This window comes from Python bivittatus, unplaced genomic scaffold (assembly GCF_059951505.1).
Source record: "Python bivittatus isolate LINGU-HERP-01145 unplaced genomic scaffold, Pbiv_v1 ctg000840_np1212, whole genome shotgun sequence".
NCBI lineage: Eukaryota > Metazoa > Chordata > Lepidosauria > Squamata > Pythonidae > Python > Python bivittatus.
This window is the reverse complement of record NW_028277113.1, coordinates 10,412,641-10,431,006: the sequence shown is the minus strand read 5'-3', so window position 1 is coordinate 10,431,006 and position 18,366 is coordinate 10,412,641. Positions and strand designations below refer to the sequence as shown.

The 18,366-nt window shown below is 35.8% G+C and overlaps 1 protein-coding gene and 1 long non-coding RNA gene across 4 annotated transcripts in view; one reads left to right on the top strand and one right to left on the bottom strand.

Moving 5' to 3' along the window:
- BCL2 (BCL2 apoptosis regulator) overlaps positions 1–18,366 on the top strand; it is a 124,342-nt gene that overhangs the window by 18,011 nt on the left and 87,965 nt on the right. The window lies entirely within an intron of this gene.
- Positions 1–18,366, bottom strand: part of LOC112540453 (uncharacterized) — a 32,636-nt gene that overhangs the window by 10,844 nt on the left and 3,426 nt on the right. The window contains exon 2 of the long non-coding RNA XR_003084544.2: positions 17,562–17,619. This is a non-coding gene — a long non-coding RNA (uncharacterized LOC112540453). The remainder of the gene's footprint in view (positions 1–17,561; positions 17,620–18,366) is intronic.

The window sequence follows — 18,366 nt, the reverse complement described above, 5'->3', positions numbered from 1 at the left end:
AGTCTTGGGAATGGAATGGTTTCATACTTATGGTCCACATATTCACTGGGACCAGCATAACAAAATCTTTGATTTCATGGTGTGCAAAACGCACAGCCTTCAGGACCTCAACCCCCACTGCCCATCACCTTGCAGCAGCAACTCCCTCCTACCTTGTCTGGTACTATAATACTATGCTTATGTGTTTAAAAAGTAAGCACTGATAACTTCCACCCCCCCCCCCCATTGATTTGGTGACTGAACTATTGGTCTTATTCCTGGACCTCAGATTCCCACAAAATGCCACTATTTATTTATTTACAGAATTTATTCCTGAATAATTTATAAAGCTATTGGGTTTGGACTTTAGGCGGCTACTCTGCCTATGAGAGTTTAGTGCTGAGAATTTATAGGAAGGCTTTATCCACTATTCTTTCTTCCCCACGTGTACTTTTGACTTTTTTGTTAAGAAGGTTGACTCCCTACACATTCATTATTACAGAACTAGAACTCTCTAAGAATTAGGAACCACTACCCTCTTTCCTTCATTTCTGAGCTCTTGGAACAGATGCAGAAAGCATGTATTTTTACCAGATTAAATCTCAGAGGAACTTACAATGTGAGGATAAACCAGAATATTTCTTTCACTTCCAGAACCCATCTCCCAACACTTGCCTGCCCTCTGAGACATCTGGGGCTAGAGGAGAGATTCATTCCCCACCTAACTGAACCTGTACTCTGCTGATCAGAAAGGCCCTCCATTGCTGGTGGCTTTCTACCAGTTTTTCCCCTGTATGCAGCCATCTGCAAATCTGGATAGCAAGTTTATTGGGTCATTTCTCATAGTGGCATAGATCAGTGCTGTAGCCCTTCATCTGCAGCTCCCAGGCACACTGAAAATGCATCCAGTTTTGTCTGCTCCCATTACTACCCAATCTTTTGTGGGAAAGAATCTGAACTTTTACTTATTTTGGTCTCTAAGTGCAAGAGCAGCAGACGAGAATATTTAATTCATTTGAATGGTTACCCAGACACAGGCTGATAATGACAAGCAGCAAATGAGGTACATGCCCTTCACATGCTCCTGATGAAGAAATAGAAGAGATGGAAACTCCCTCCTCCCTGTTTTCTGATGTCAGGAGGAAAAGGGGAGAGAAAGGCCAGAAAGGAGAAAAACTGCTAATTATAGCCAAAGAAGATGCAGAAATTCCTCCTCCTGAGATCTCCAGGTGGAATAAAGAAAGGGTAGAGCATTTTGAAGGGCAGAGACTTTTTAAGTTCCCACCGACAAAGAAATACTGTAGAAAAAGGGAGGCAAAAATACCATCCAGTCTCCCATAACAGGAGGTGGGGAAAGGAGATATGTATGCACTTTTAAGTTCAAAGGGGGAGAGGAAGGAGACAATAAGGTAGTGGTATAAGGCTGAAGCTGGTGAACTGAGACTCAACGATTTTCAGGCCAGAACCATTTTGTGAATTTTGAGCAGGCATTCCACATTCTTGAGGCTAGATAGGGAACAGCCAAATTTCCAATGGCTCAAAAAGACAGGAGGAAAAGGCGTAGAATTTAAACTCTAAAACAGGGATTGCTTTTTTGTATTTTGCACTAGATAGACCTTCTGTACTTCCATGACTTCTTCACTTCTATAATAAAGTAATTTATCTAGCTATGTCAAGTCTGTGAAGCTTCTGCTGTCAACTAGTTACTGAATGTGGGTCTGAGTTTCTTGAGAGTGGAGATTTATTGCTGTCTGGAGTGAAATCTGATAGCAAGCCTATCCAACTTATTTTAATAACTAGTTTTAGTATTTGTTTTCAGAACTCTAGAGGATTTTACTTACCTGTATGGCTCCTCCTTCTGTTCTTTTATGGCTGTTCTTCCTGTGTTTTTATTATCCTAGACATATTGCATGCAGAATATTATAGTGAAAAGTTGTGTAGGAATAGTCCAGTTAAATGGGTAAAAATTGCTGAGCTAAAAGTTGGAGGCAGGGGACCAGAATGCTTTAAATACTGATGGCCCACATTGAGAAATCAGAATTTTTAACATTGGACTACAGAGACTAGAATATTAGTACTGTATCCTTCAAGATGAAGGATGAGCAGGTTTTACTTCAGTCAGATTTGACATGGTTTTCTGCAGTGAGTCGTAGGAATTGTGATTTGGTGAGGATATTGAGACCTTTCTGTGAGAGGTCTCTTACCTCTAATGAACTGTAGTTGTCAGGATTTTTGAGGAAATTATTATTAAACAGGTTTAAAACTTGCCCAGAAAGAGAAATTAAGGGGAAGAAGATGAAACTGCTAATAATGCACCTTTTGTTTATATTTATTTAAATTGATGTGTAATGTGCTGGTAAGGGCATTTAATACATATAAATTGTTGTTGTTGTTAGAGTTAAGATGTTTAGACTAGGACCAGAAAGAACTCAGGTTCAAGTCCATTCTCACCCATGGAAACTCACTGGGTCACTTTGGACCAGTCTCAGCCCAACCTATCTCAACAGATTGTTTGTTATGGGGGAAAGCTAGAGGTGGAAGTGCCCTGCCTTGAGCTCATGGGGAAAAAGTGGAATATAATTTTACAAGCCAACATATGTGGTTGGCTCCTTTTTATCTCTGATAATCAGATTGTCAGAGAAAAACTGACATACATTTCAGAGAAAAGAAATATAGATCCTATGCATGTAGACAACTACCTTGTTTGCAAAATGAAGGGATATTCAATTAAACATGAGGAAAACTAATTAAAAAGGCTGTAGATATTCACAGGCAAAGGAGAAGCATGGCACCGAGGTTTGTTTCTCCTCAAAAGTGCCATGAGAGGTTTTGCTGCAACCACTGGCTCAGCAAAATGAGGAGGCTATTTTCTCATTTAAGACTGGTTTGAATGAAAATGAAAAACAGAAACCATGAAGTGGTAGCTTGTACAAGTAATAGAAACAATGAGCTATAGATTTTCCTGGTACGGAATTCGTTGTTATTAGCCTACTCACCATCTACTAAATCAACATGAACTGTTTCTCTTATTTTCAAAGAATTCTGGATTAGGTCTGGAGTGACTTCCAAACCGTGAGTTAATTTTTTCTTAATGGAAAACCAAGTGCTATATCCTTTCCAGTCAATTTCAGAACAAACAAGCCAAAAAAAAAAAAAAGTATTGTTCCCTCTGGTATTTTGCTAGGGTGAAATTCAAATTAAATTAAATTTAGAAAACCTCGAGTAAAAAGTTAACGTGAGTTGTCCTTTCCTGTCATGGATGTGTTTGTAGCTCTGATTTTAAGAAGCCAGGTAAAGATAAAGATAGAGCTGCTAATAAATATGTTTACTGTATTACATTTGGAACACTGGGCTATCATGGATTGGTTTATCAATAAATGTACTACATTTAAAACAGAATTGTAATTACAGCAAACTGTGCTTCTGTGCTTGCTGTACCTTTGGCCCATCCCCACTATAGAAAAAAGCTAATTGGGATCAGATTGAGTAGGAGACAATAGAATATAAACATTGTTGTTCATGCACTTGCTAAGTAATTGAGGGATGGGGTGAGGAGGTCTGAAAAGTATCTCATGCAGAGCCTAAGGAAAGGCAGGAATAGAATTAACTGGCAAAGGCTTAAAGGCCATAAGGCAAGTGATTGTGGACAGGGAAGACTTAGGAGCATTGAGGCCAAAGGGGCTGGAAAAGTGGAGTTACATTCCTCATATTGAGATGAACTAATTAGTCATTTCTTGGCTAAGTATGTCTAAAGTTCACAAGCTGTGGGATAATTTAGTGTAGTAGCACTTCAATATTTAAATGACCACATTGCTTTTCTCAGTGCATCCCTAAATAGCAGTCCAGTTTATCCAAATGATTCAGGCTGCTTTCATATTTTTCAATCTTAAATCCATTAAACTGTCATCACACATTAATTTTTCACAGTAGCCAGTGATTCACTTTTTTTTTTTTAAACAAAGCAAAAAGCACACCCAAGTTAGGATTTACTCAATATAGCTTCCTGAGATTTTAATAAATACTATTGTTTATTTTTGTTTCGGTTCTAAATAGACTTCCAAATCAATTTAAGGCTATACAAATAATCAAAGTTCTATAATCAAAAGTCTACTATAACAGAGGCTTCTTAGCTTAGCAGTCGATTAGTACATTGTTCTGTCTGTGTGATGGCTTTGTGATGGCTTCCTCTGTGGTGCTTGGGGCATGGAGCAAGGATGTGTAATAGCAGATGGTGGTTTTGAACTGAAATAAGATTTGCATCTAAAATATGTATTATTATTTGAGAAAGGCATTGCTCATGAAATGTGTGTAAACTTTTTTTTTTTTTTGAGAACTTGAAGTACTCTTGTCATCAAATGAAAACTCTGTAGATTCCCTGTTCAGGTCATTTTCTCCATCATGAGATAGAGTTGCCCGATCTATATGCATATAACTCATATTTCCTGATTGGGAACCAGTTGTAGGGCAAACTATTAGAGATCTGTTTAAATGGCAGTGGGATGAATGAACTCAGTTGGCTTACTCAGAGGGTAGCTAGTAGGGGATCATAGTTTCTGTTTCCTTTTCCTCTCTCAAATATCCAGCTGTTGCTCTCTTGAGATCTCCTCAGGACAGTCTCATCAGAAAAGCCTTACAGTCAACACTGAAGGGCCAAAAAGGGCTCCAGGCACCCTGTAGACTATGCTTCACTAGGTTACATGGACTTCTTAAGAGTTTTTCTGGCATCATTTAATATGAGAAGGACGCTGTGGCAAAGCTCCTGATTGTATAGAGCTGAATTTGGCACCCTGAAAGAAGGACTGTCCTTAAATACATAGCTGGACAGACAAATAAATAAATGGTCATATCATATAGCCAAACCCAGTTAAGGAGGCCACACATACATGTATACTTCTGCTTTCATTTCATGTGCTAGACTAAGGAAAAGCATGAGTAAATGTTTAGTCTTTCTTGGTATTAAAGCACCAGTAAAGGTGGTTCTCTTTCAGATGAAGTTTTAAGGAGGGGGGAGATGCAAACTAAGTTTTCTCCTGATTCTTCTGACCCAACTGCTTAATTAACTGGGGGGGGGGGTATTTTCTTGTTTTTATAATTTTTTAAATTTGCATTGTGGATTATGAAAAAAGTCAGCTGTGGTACAGGTTTATAATTCAGAGTCAGGGATATAACTATTTTAATAAATTTGTATCTCCTCTTAGGGCTTTGTGGGATTACCCAGTAGAATGAGTGCATTATATCTCACAGCAGCTTAACATATCTGTTTTTCTGCTTTTTTTTAACAAAAAAAGAGAGTGGAACCATTATGCTATTGAAGTTTGGTGGCGTGATTTTGAAGCTACAGAAATGGCATAGGGACAGACATAGACACAGACACAGTGTACTGTCTTAAATAGGGAAAGTGTTCCATTATATATTATACTGTATTACTTTTTTATTTAATTTTAGTTATTCCTGGATCAGTGATTTGTAAAGAAGGGCATGTTTACTTGATTAGGAGTAACAGGAGAATGACTCCTACTAAATTGTATCTCAGAATGTTGCCTAAGACCTTTGGCAGATGTAGTTTCTTTGTCATGTCCAGTTAGTCCCAAATTAGACATGATGTCACATTTTATTTGACCATTAGAGAGCTAGAAATGTTCAGGTATGTCTAGGCAGATCTATGCCATGTTTTTAGGTGCTGAAAGACCTGCTTGAACAGGTCTTTTAGCAGAATATTGGACAGAATATTTTGAATCTGTAAAATATAATAGTGCTGTCATAACAACAAATAATATAGGCCCTTGCCATAGAGATCTAGGACTCTTGCATCCACCTGCATCTAATTTTTCAAGATCCAGTCACCATGGTTTCCAGCACGCAGGAGATCCAGACTTGTCCCTTGGATTTAATAAGCAAGCAAATGTGGTCAGATTAAATATCTCAGATGAAATAACATCATGCCCAGATCCAATGGCTAATTCTACCCGAAGATACAAAATTACTGGTAGTCAAAGAATAAATAAAAACAAATCTGCTCACGGGTTAAATCAAACTGATGCCAATAATGCACAAGTTATAAATGAGGCATGTTCTTTTGGTTTGGTAAACAGCAAGAGTGAACATAATAAATGACAACTAAGTCAGGGATCTGTAAGTAGCTGATCCATCCTAATGTGGAATATAGCAGGATGGAATGCTCAAACTACTGGCAAGGATTCCATAAAGTTACTAAAATTATATATATAATAATACTGTAGCAGAAGAAGGTTACTCCTTTTTCTGTAGATGTACAAAATGTGAATGCAGTTCTGCGGGATTGTTGAAATGTGATTTTAAACATTATAAGAACCTCATTTTGGAACAATGCAGGAATGACTCCTACTAATGGAGCTTTTAACACGGACTTTAAAAGTTCATATTTGTGCCAATGAAGACTGCTATTTTCCACTCTGAGACGTTGACTAAAAGCAATTATTCTCCCCTTCCCACTCCTTTTAAACTTCCTTTTGAATATTATTGTTAATGGATGATTTGAGAAAAAAAAACCTAGATAAACAAGAGGTATGTTTTTTCTTTTCAACTGGCATGTTTTATGTCCCAAAAGAGGAATAAGAGGAGGGGGGAAATTCTTGTGTCTCCGGAATTTTTTACTCCACATTTGACAGAGAATGTTCTTGCCAGTGTTTACAGGAATTGGAAATTCTTTTTTTTTCCCATGCCATGTTTCAGTTAGTACTCCTGGGAGCTTTTCTGAAATAACTTCGCTGTGCTGCACTGGATATCAGGATGCATATAGGAGATGGCACCATCCGAAGGAGGAAATTTGATCAGTGATGATACCCTAAGATGTTGGATTCCATATATAATTAATCTGAATAATAATAAAGGATCACTGTATTACCCCTTCACATGACATTTTGGCAGTGGCGAAAGAATATCATTAATTTATTCTGGACAAATAGAATGGCATTTCCAGAAAAGTAGTCTCATTATGGATACTTCATAGTATCAGTATTTTTTCTGAAAAATGGGCAGTGTTTTTTACAATTCTACCTTGACTTTTTCTTTTGGGGCCAGAGGATATAGAAGAATATGTTTAAATATAGGATATAGTATATAATGTGTGGTAGAAGTGCCAAAACTCTGGACCCTGTAAACAATTTAACCACAAATGAAATCTGAGATACAGTGTTTTTTACATACATTTCATACTGTCTGTTCTGGATTCTTGAAGGATGTATCAGCTAATTATTTCTTCATACTATTGATGCCTTCCACTTATCTTGGAGTCTCTTTCATACTAATATAGGAAAAACATGAAAATTAAAGTACCAATCTCTAAAACTAACAAGATATAAAAATGAGTCTTTGGATTTATGTTTTCAAATGTCTTTTAATCAAACAAAAAATTTGATAAAAGTCTAAAGAAGGATTTCTTAATCCAACATCTATATACCAATTTTTATTTATATCCAGTGGAGGAGCAGTCTCAGATAGTGGAATGAAACAAGATAATAACTTTTAAAAGATAGTCTTTTTCAAGTCAAGCTGGACTCCTGGCGACTCCACAGACATGTCTGTACAGTTTTTTTGACAGTGATACAGAACTGATTTGTCATTCCCTTTTTCCAGGACATTCCTTTCTGCAACAGGCTTATCCTAGAATTTCATGATGGTCTCCCATCCAAGTACTCACCAATCCCAGTCTGCTTAGCTTTTAGAAGTTAGATGAGTTTGGCTGATCTGTTTTCCTTCTGAGACTGAAATTGTCTGGTATATCTCCCAAAAATAATCTAATCTATTTTTAGACAGCTAGGATTTTATAAATGTATCTAGATTTATGATCAACCCATATATCACACAGTGCCTTTTATATTGCAAGCATATACATGCCTACTCAGAAGGAAAGCTTTTTTAATTACTTACTCCTAGATGAGTAATTCTGACTGTAGAATTGTTTCCTTAGATTGTTTTTGCAGGTCAAATGGTGCACTTGAAGATAATTATCATTTGCAAAATTCTCATTTAAAGTTCAGTTAAAGAGTTAGCTAACGTGTGGCTTTTCACTCAGAGCAGAACACTGCAAACTTGAAAAAGGGTTCAACACTTCCCAGCCAAGGTGCTGTTTTGGCAAATGACTCTGCCATAGTCTAACCTGTTTCATGATGCAAAGAAATATAGACATCAGGTAAGCTGATCTAAAGTCATTAGAGAAAGAGTGAGATATTTAGAAAAATGAAGTATCCCAGCTGTTATACAGATCTAAAAGATCACATATTGAGAATTAGGAAGTGGGAAAATATTGCAGTGTTGATATTTATAAGGAGGGTCTTTGTGACGTTATAATTATATGGCAGTAGGATTTGTGAAGTTTTGAAAATTCTGATAAGACTATGCATGTCCTGTGTCAACCATTTATTGTAAAGAATGCCCTCTGAAAATGAGCTTTCACAATGGATAACAAGGAGTCTAGGTATCAGTATCAATGCTCACTGGACAATGTTAAGGAAAAAAAGTTTTATTTTGCCAACAGCTCCAACTATGAGGTAATGGCATTATATTTGAATTGATCTCTCTTTTTATTTAGTATACTTCCAGCTTTAACAGACAACATATAATCTATTGAAATTTGATAACATTAGCTCCATTGACTTTCAGGAATAAGGTGTCAATTCTATAATTAATGTAACATTGCCAGATAATATGAAGTACTATCAGGAAGTAAATTTCAGAAGAGCTGTTTAGGATTCATTTTTAACCATGTGCTCAGCTGCATTCCAAAAAACAAGTGAAACTATAAAACTGATTTTTATGAATTGTTCCCATGCTTATTATTTTGTTTTGATTTATCTCATGTTACATTAAAAAGGATTATGTGAGAATTAAGTTAAAATAATGAACAAATGTCTGGTTCTAGAGTACATGAATAACTTTTACAAATCTATTACTTTTTTTCTGAGCTAACCTTAACTGTTTGCCGACCAAATTAGATAGATTATTTGACATTTTTCAGCCACTTCCCAAGTCCCAGAACTATAGCAAAACCCATGCCAGATGCCTTCCCTAGGCCTCCTTTAACTCTAGGAAGGCAAGTGAGAAAACCTATCACTGTACTTTTATATAGTGCCCTGTAACAAAGTCATGTTGGGAGGTATAAGATATGATACTCACTTCTTGTAGATAAGCTGAAGGTGGTTCACTGGAAGATACTTTAGTAGATGATCTTCATCACCTTAGGGATAATCCTCTTCACTGACAGAGCATTTTCAGAAACTCTAAAATGTCATTGCTTTGGTGTATGGAATGGAAAAGCATTTTTCCCCCCAAATAGTGCTATTTTAAAATGGTCCATCTTCATTTTCTCTATATTGTTCGCATTCACTTGGGTGAGCTTCGGATTAAAAAGTGCCACTTTCTATCCTTGCTTTTGTTGTAAATAGTTGACAGATTCACTTGAACAAATCTGTTTCTAATTTGGGAAATTATATTTGATGAAATTTATAGTCCAGGAGTGGATAATCCAAATACAGATTTATCAGTATCCTTCTAGCCATGATATTTGAGGATCATTGATTTGATAATTTTAATGTTTCTGATTTTAAAGTGTACCATTGGGCATATTTGTTAAATTCAATAAGGTACTGGAATGAAGATGATATTGAATATGAACCACTGTGGGTCCAACTTGAAAGTTATTATATGGCACCTTTGATGTTCTTCCATGTGCGGAATTCCAATTATAGTAGAAATTCTGTGATTTTTCAAGCATTTAAAGCAGTTTGACAATTTGGTTTTTATTAGGAAGAAATTAATGTTTTGCCCAGTTTTTGGTTTATGATATTACTGTATATTGGGCAATCCTAGCCAACTTTGGTTTGTTCAGTAAACTACAATTAAACCTGGACTTAGTGTTTGGGAAAGTAATCAAAAGCTGTACATAGCATGGCTGTCATAAAAGTGCCTGTGGCCTTGAATGCACTTTTGCTAAAATCTGTAGTTCATAACTTGTCCGATTCAGTTATATATGCCTTGAAACAGTCTTGTAGAATCTGTCAAGCCTGATACTACAACATTTTCTATCAGAGAAACAAAAAAATATGTATACATGGAAAAAAAAGAGAGAAAATAAAACCATTACCTCAAAAACACTGCAGTTAATTAGTACTGCAGCTTTAACTCTCACAAATACATTGTGTGGCTGACACCTGAGTAGGGAAGTGGCTATCTAATTTATTTGCTTCAGGATAAAGGGTGGCTGATCTTCAAAGAAGCAGTTAGATTGATTGTTATCTTCCTGTTGTGGAATGGAAAATAGCTAGGCATAAGGAAACATTGGTCTTGCCTTATTCCTTATCCTTCTAAGACAGGGAGAGATGTGCAGTTGTAATTGTGAGTATAGCTTGACTGTTGGAGATGCTGCAGGGAGTTATGCTCTTTGCATTTGCTATGGCCAAAGGAGATGGGGAAAAAAGCAAGGAAAATTAAGTATACAAAGTGCAATATGACCTTATGCATTGTGCATGTTCATGGATACAGAAATGACAGGTTAAAAAAATTAGTTTTCCTTCATTGCCTACTTTACAAGAAAAATAGGGCTGTGGTTTCTTAACTTGGTGAAAGCTCTAGAATCAACATATACTGTGATGTAGTGATTAAGGTTTAGGCTAGGAATGGGAAGGCATAGGTTCTTGTCTACCCTCACTCATAGAAACTCAGTAAGTGACTTTGGGCTAATCACTCTCAACCCAAAGTACCCTACTGTATGGTTTGGGGATAAAATAAAGGAAGACCCACATACAGGCCACCTGCAGTTCTGGATAAAAGTTGGTATATGTGTGTGTGTGTGTGTGTATCAAATCAGTATCATCCTTGTTCATTTCTTTAAAAAAATCAGACTATTTAGTACCTAGTTTATCACAGAAGAACAAACTTGGGCAAACCTCAGCCTCACGTTCTTCTTTTTCCTTTTTTCTGGCAGCCATGAGGAGCAGTTGGATTAGGCTAGGTTCACACATTACACTAAACCGTGCTCTGGTTTGAGCTTAGTTTGTATGAATTCAGCCATTGTGGTTTGTTAACCACAGGTTATGGCTTAGTGCAGGTGTAGACAACTTGTGGCATCCAGATATTGTTGAACTACTTCTTCCAGTATCCCCTACGGATAATTGGCCTTGCCTCTTATCAGCAGGACTTGTAGTTTAGCAACCCTTGGTATATCACAAGTTGTCTACCCTCGGCTTGTGGTTTATTTAACAAGTCATAGTGAAATATGGTTAATTGGCTTGACTTATGCTCATAAACTATATTTAACCCTGACCTGACCATGTCATACTCTAATGTATACTTTTCCAATATGGTGCCTTCTAAGTACGTTCTGAATACAATTCTCAAAATTTCCAGCAAGAAAGTCACCAGGAAGGGATTATGAAAAATATGTTCCAGAACATTTGAGGGATATTAAGTTTTCTACCCTTGTCCGGAATATTTTGCTGTTTTCCTAGGCATTCTTGAATAGCATATCAGGTCTGCAAAAAATATTCTGTGCTCCCAACCCTTGTTCTTGAAGATATATGATATATCTACAACTTCTTTTATAGCTATTCTCTGTCCTTCTTTCAGCAGGTTAGCTAATGACTGTCTGAAATATTTCTGCTTACCTAAGTTCTATCACACCTGAACCAAAATGTTTTTATCATTGTCATCATTACAAATATAGATAGGTGGTAATGAATGAAAATACACATTTACCAGAAGCAAATGTGCTGGAAATTCAGCTGAGATCAACACAATACACATACACATAATACTGGTAGCTTGACAGAACAGGGACTTTTCATCTTTGTTTTTTAAATAGATATGAGGTATCATTTAAATTTATCTGTCATCATAATTTATTTTGGCACTGGAACTTTCCCCCTTGCTGTATGATGATGGATGCTTTATACAATCAGAACTCTCAGATATATGCAGTGGGAAAAGCCCTTGTTGAATTTATAGCTTTTTTTTTCTTTTTGATGTTCTCTAATTGTAAGTGGTATATGGCAATGAGAACACAAAACATGAAAACCTTTTCAGCGTATCATAGCTCCAGTGTATACATAACAGTCTAAATTGTAGCTGTTATTATAGTGATAACTTATCAGATACTTTAAAGATGTTTTTCTAAATGTTTTTGTGTATAATTATAGATCATAGAACAAGCAAATCATGAAAAATACTCTATAAAATAAACTACCAGCTTTGATAATGAATCATAAAGATGGAAATGACAGATTTTCTCATAACCACATCACATTAGCCGGGGAGGAATGGAACATGTAGTTTATGAAATGATATCTATATATTAGCATCCCTCCATACTGATGGGCATTGCATATTCAAGGCTCTTTTAGAAAGAGCATACAGATGGAAGTTTCAAACAGTTTATTTCTCATATGATAGTTGCCTTATTCTAGGAAAATCCAGCTGATCTGGTTCTGCTATTCTAATTTCACAAGAGGTAGAGGTGGAGAAGGTGTTAGGCCTGGAGTGTTTTTGAAAGTTTATTTTGTAGAAAACAAGCAAAGAGGAACGTTTCCCAACCTGATGCTTTCCAGATTTGGATGTTATTTATTTATGACATCTGCAAACTGTATCTTTCATAATATTTTTATTAGAGTTTTACATAATTAAAAGCTAATAAATAATTAGAAAGGATATACAAACAAAAAAGAAAGAGAACAAGAAAGATAAAAAGGAAAAGGATAAAGAAAAAGAAAAAGAAAAAGAAAAAGAAAGATATATGGAAAGTGACTCCCCCCTCCCTCCAGACAAGTATAAGCATTTACAATAACTTAACACCTTCTCTGATATTACAGAAAAAGAAATTATTCTTCCCATTTCTTATCACTAAACAATAACCAAATTATTAAAAAAAAATCAATGATCAGTCTTACACAGCAGAAGCATTAAGAGTACCAGTAATAATAACCCATATGTTTTAAACTTAAACAATTAAATCTAATTTACATTTTGACTTCTAACTTTCTCTGATAAGTAAAACATAAAAAATTATTCCCATAACATAAAGAATATCAATAATAATAACATACATGTATTAAGCTAGTTCCAATAGGTCCCTTTTACATACTAACCCTTAACTTTCTTTAACAAATAAGAAATAAAAGACATATTATATAAAAAAAATCTTTGCATCGTCTTGCAGTCCTGGTCAGAAAAAAGATTCCAGTAATAACAACCCAAAATCAAAACTCATACAATTTAACCATGGTCAAATAAGTCCACTTTGAACACCATTTTCCTCTTTTTAAGCGGTTTGATCGTCAGTCGCTTCTTCAAAGAAAGTCCCACATAGTAATTTCTTATCATTTTGTCCCTATCTGTTTTCAGAAGCAACTTCAGAGATTTAACATTTCCCTTCTGTGGATCCAAAGTAAAATAACTCTCCAACTCACTCTTCTGATTTGTAAGATGGATATCCCCTTTGATTATTAAAACATCACCCAGCAAAGTTTGTATATCCATTTCGACTTCTTCCTCCATGTCACTCTTGTAATCAAACATCTTTAAATCCATTGTCAGATCCACATCTTTTTCCAGATCTTCCATATTTCTTTTATAATCTGGAGTTTCTTTAAAGTCCATTTTAAACTCTTTATTTACATCATCCTCCGCTTCTGTTTTATCCAGCAGAATCTTTTTTTCTTCTATAACCTCTGTTAGATCCAATTTTAAAAATAAATCCTGAACACATTGTTCCCAAATAGATTTAAATTCTTCTATACTGAGACAATGTTCCTCCATTATGTTAAGATGTATCTTTTCCTTTAATTGCTCTCTGGTTCCCTCTAGTTAACCTTTAAAGCCCAGTCTTATCTTTTGTTTATTTTCAGAGCCAAAATTTTCCCAGAATAGGTTTTCTGACAGTTAAGTCCAAAATCATCTGCTGTATTTTTATAAAATTTAAAACAGTCCATAGAAAAAAAACTATCCTTTCAAATCCATCTGGCCTATTAACTGTCACCAGTCAACATTCTTAATTCCCTTTTGCTGCTTCCAAAAGATTTTTCTTTTTAATCTTTAAACTTACTTAAATCTTCTTTCTTCCAGGATAGAAGGAAATTCTCCTGGTGTACAGCAGCTTGCCTTTCAGAAGGTTTTTAATGTCCATGTAAATCAGTAATAAGTAGTTTTTAATGGTAACTAAAAGAGGAAATGAAAGCAAATCTGGTGTCCTTTTGAAGACTGCGAGGTGCATGATGTTTCCCATGACTCCCAGAGTGCTCAACCAGAGATCGCTAAAATGTGATCTCATCACAGGGAGACTCTGTAAGGATGTGGATGAACCAGTTATCTCCTTTGTCCAGAGATGTTCCAAAGAGCCAGACCTTTTACTAGCTTCTCTAAGCTGCTGTGGTTGTTGGCTCTGCAAAAATGAATTACTCCCCTGGAAGTGTGCAAACTGTATCTTTCAAGGATCTCAGAATATCAATTACAAAAATACATAGAATTGGTTTGTGGTTGAAGTGGCATATAAGGCTGAGTAATAAATTAAATAAAAATAAAAAGTTCACTGCTGAAGCTGTGCAATGTTTTTATGAACCACTGAAGCCGTGCGTTTTTAATATATAGCCTGTTTTCAATGGTTTTCAGCGGTTCATGACAACATGTGCACCTTCAGCAGTTCATTGGCTCAACAAAAGAGAATGCTGTCCGCCATTTTTAGTAACAGCCCGTTCATAAGTACGAGTTCCAACTTTTACATACAAATTTGGATTAAAGACAGACTTAGGAATGGAACTTGTTCTTAACCTGGGGACTGCCTGTAATTTGTAACTATATTAATGTATGGAATTTGGAGCAGGAAATGCTAAAATAATTTACAAATATATCTAGAATTTGAAGCTTGAATTTATAAAAAAAAAAATTTACATTAGATTAGAGGGGGGAACCCATGGCCTTTCAGATGCTACTTGTTTCCAAACCCTATTGTCCTTAACTATTGGCAGTGTGGACTGGACTGATGATAGTAAGAGTTTCTCCACATGTAGGTGGTCAATGACTTTATATTTCAGATAAGATTAGTTACAGAAACATTTATTTCTTAAATGTATATTTTAGGCCAAGGTCAGAGATATCTTGAAGTATGCTCCAGTGGATAGAGCGGGTCCTTCTTTTGACTAAATACTCAAAGGATTACATGGTTAAAGATGATTATGTATTTAATCAGTATATAGCCATTTCTTGGCAAAGACAGATTCATGGATATTTCTATTTTGCAACCAAATTTTTGCTACATTTTATTTGCTTTTTTTAAAAGCTGGAAACTTATCTATGGCAAAACATGTAATATTAATTGGTATCATAGACTCCTGACTTAGTAAGACCATAACTGTTTCCAAATGAGACAACTGTCATACAATTATGTAATTACCTGCCTTATTCATAGAAATTTGGGGATAGGGTCCAAATACTATCTTTTCCTTTTGTACCTTTGGATGTTCCTGTCTTTTTCCATATTACCAAAAATATTTATTAAGGAGAAAAGGATTGAATGCATCTAGGAATTGCCCATCTGAAAACACCTCTTGCAGAAAATTAATACTTCAGTGCTAATTGAGGCTTTGATTTTCCTGAACAGCATTTGTTCTTCAGAAAAGCATTTGGGGACAATGAGAATTGACCTATCCCCCATTGGTTGGCACTAGGCAAAACTGTTTTTTTGATTACTATGATTGTATTTTATTGTTCTTTGTTGCAGCCATTCAGAGCTGTGTGGAATTCAACAGCATACACAACATGGTAGATAAATAAAACTACTGGGATTAGATTTCTGCATATCATTTTATATAGCATTGTATTAACTGATGTCAGGATGTTCCTGTAAAATGTCTGTTCATAAGTAGATTCCATATTGTAAAGCAGGTTGGCCATACCATTTATTGCTTCCCTAGTCAGTGCTGGAAGGAGCTTTGATTTTTATTTAGTCAGCTTTGATTGACTTCCTATACTGTAGAAGGAAAGGATTACAAATAGTGCTCACTTAATGACTGCCCTGTTTAGCAACTGTTCAAAGTTACGATGGCACTGAAAAAGTAACTTTATGACTGGTCCTTGCACTTACAACCGTTGCAGCATCCCACAGTCACTATCCCAGCATCCTGCAGTCACTAAATAATAGTTATCATTATTTGTGTACTTCACAGCTGGCTTCCAACAAGCAGAGTCAATGGAGAAACTGGCAGTAAAATCAGAAGTCATGGTCATGTGATGTCTTGCTTAATGACTGCAGGTGATTCGCTTAATGACCATGGTGGAAGTGAGGTCATAAGCCTATTGCAGTCACATGATGTCTCACTTAGCAATGGAGTTGCAGTTCCCAGTTGTGGCCATTAAGCAAGGGCTACCTGTATAAAATTACAGATAGTCCTCATTTAGCAACCACAATTGGGACTGGCAACTCACTCACTAAGTGATGCAGTTGCTAAGTGCTCTAACCTGGCAACATCATTGTAAGGCAATACTTCTGAAAGCCAAATTTACTATGACGGCCTTGGTTTGATATTTTTACTCAAAAGGAGGAAGATTTGTTCCCGCCGCAATAAATGTTTTCAATGCCAAAATTGCATCACAAATTTTATATGGAGCTCCAATCTGGATCATATTTGCCAATAATAACATAGCACAATTGCAGGCAAAATTTTTAAGATGTCTTTTAAGTGTACCAAGCTGTGTTCCACATTCTTTCATTCTCCAAATTCTGGGCAATGCCCTTTGAAAACAAAGGCCTGCTTAAGCACTGTTAAGTTTTGGTTACAGACATATGTTTTTTAAAATAAGGAAGGATTGCTTCAGGAAATTCCAAATGAACCTTTTGTAGATATGTGGTTTAAACAAGTGATTCAGAAGATAAGTCAGATTGGCATTGATCCTGATTATTTGTTTTCCAGGGGTATGTCATCAGCATTTTATTATATCAAACAAAGATTATGGGATAATTCAGTACAGGAATTAATGGCCAAAGCCAAAGTATCATGTTTGCCTGTAACTTTTGGCATTAATTACAGACATTTTTCAACTCCCTAAATATTTGGATAGCTTATATATAAGTAAATACAGAATAGATTTCTCAAAAGCCAGATTAAATGTATTGCCATCAAATATGCTATATGGTAGATTTCAAAAAATTCCCACCTCTCAAAGATTTTGTCCCTGTAATGATACTGGTCCTGAAACAGTGGATCATATTTTATTGTATTGTGAATTTTATAAGAATCTTTGGCAGGAAGTTATCTGGCCTGTTTTAAAATCTAAACCAGGAAGGGATTCTTCTGAGTATGTAAAAATTTTACTTGCAGATGAAAATCCTGAGATCACAGCGGCAACAGTCATATTTTTAACTATGGCTATAAAAGCAAGGTTTTTAGTAACAAATCAATGAGTTGGGCCTTTAGGTGTATCATGTAATATTTATTAAATATTTTAGTTGTTAAATTGTTTTATTCAGTGTCAAGCCTATGTTACATTTGTAACTTGTTTTCCGGCCTTTTGGGTGTAAAATAAATAGATAAATAAAAAATTAACACTTTTTAGGAACTCACCGCACTGTGGAGAAAAGCAGCTCAGGAAGCGATTGCTTGTTTAAGCCATCTCTCTGCTCTGTAAGGGGGGGCGGGGAGAAAAAAAATGGGTCAGGCACAGAAGAATGCATACTGATTGTAATGGTGAACATGTGACAGAGAGACTGCAAAGGTCGTAAATGCGCGCCTTTGGTCACAAAGTTATTTTTCAGCACTGTTGTAACTTCGAACAGTCATTGCATAAGGCAGTCAGTAAGTGAGGTCTACCTGTACCCATTTCTGTCTGTTTTTGTCCAAATTTATTATACTTTTTTAAACATTAGTATCCTGATTGTGTTGACCAAGAAATTAAGAGACTGAACTTGAAAGGAGGAATATTTCAATTTAAATAGGACTTAAATACTATATGTGGGTTGCAGAAATCCAGATGACCACTAGATGGCAATAAAGAGAGACAGAAACTGTTAACATTTTGTTGCCATCTAGCATTTGTCCAGATTATCCATATTGTAGTCCTAAATCAGTTAGCAGTTCTCTTTAAAAGATCTTATAAAAAATTGGCCATCAACCCCAGATAAGTTGTTGCTGCTGTTTTTTATAGCTAAAAATTACAGCAAATAAGGCCTGAAAATGTAGGAGTCAGAACGCATGATTGACCAACAATGTTGTATGAATTTCCCATGAAACAACAGTGAACAAAGGATACCAATTTCAGGGAAAAGGCATAAAGGAGAAGACTACATTATCTGCTTAACCTAGTAGCTTACTAGGTTTCCTTGGACAAGTCACTAAAAGGAGGTAATACCATGTCCTTTCCCTCTGGTTG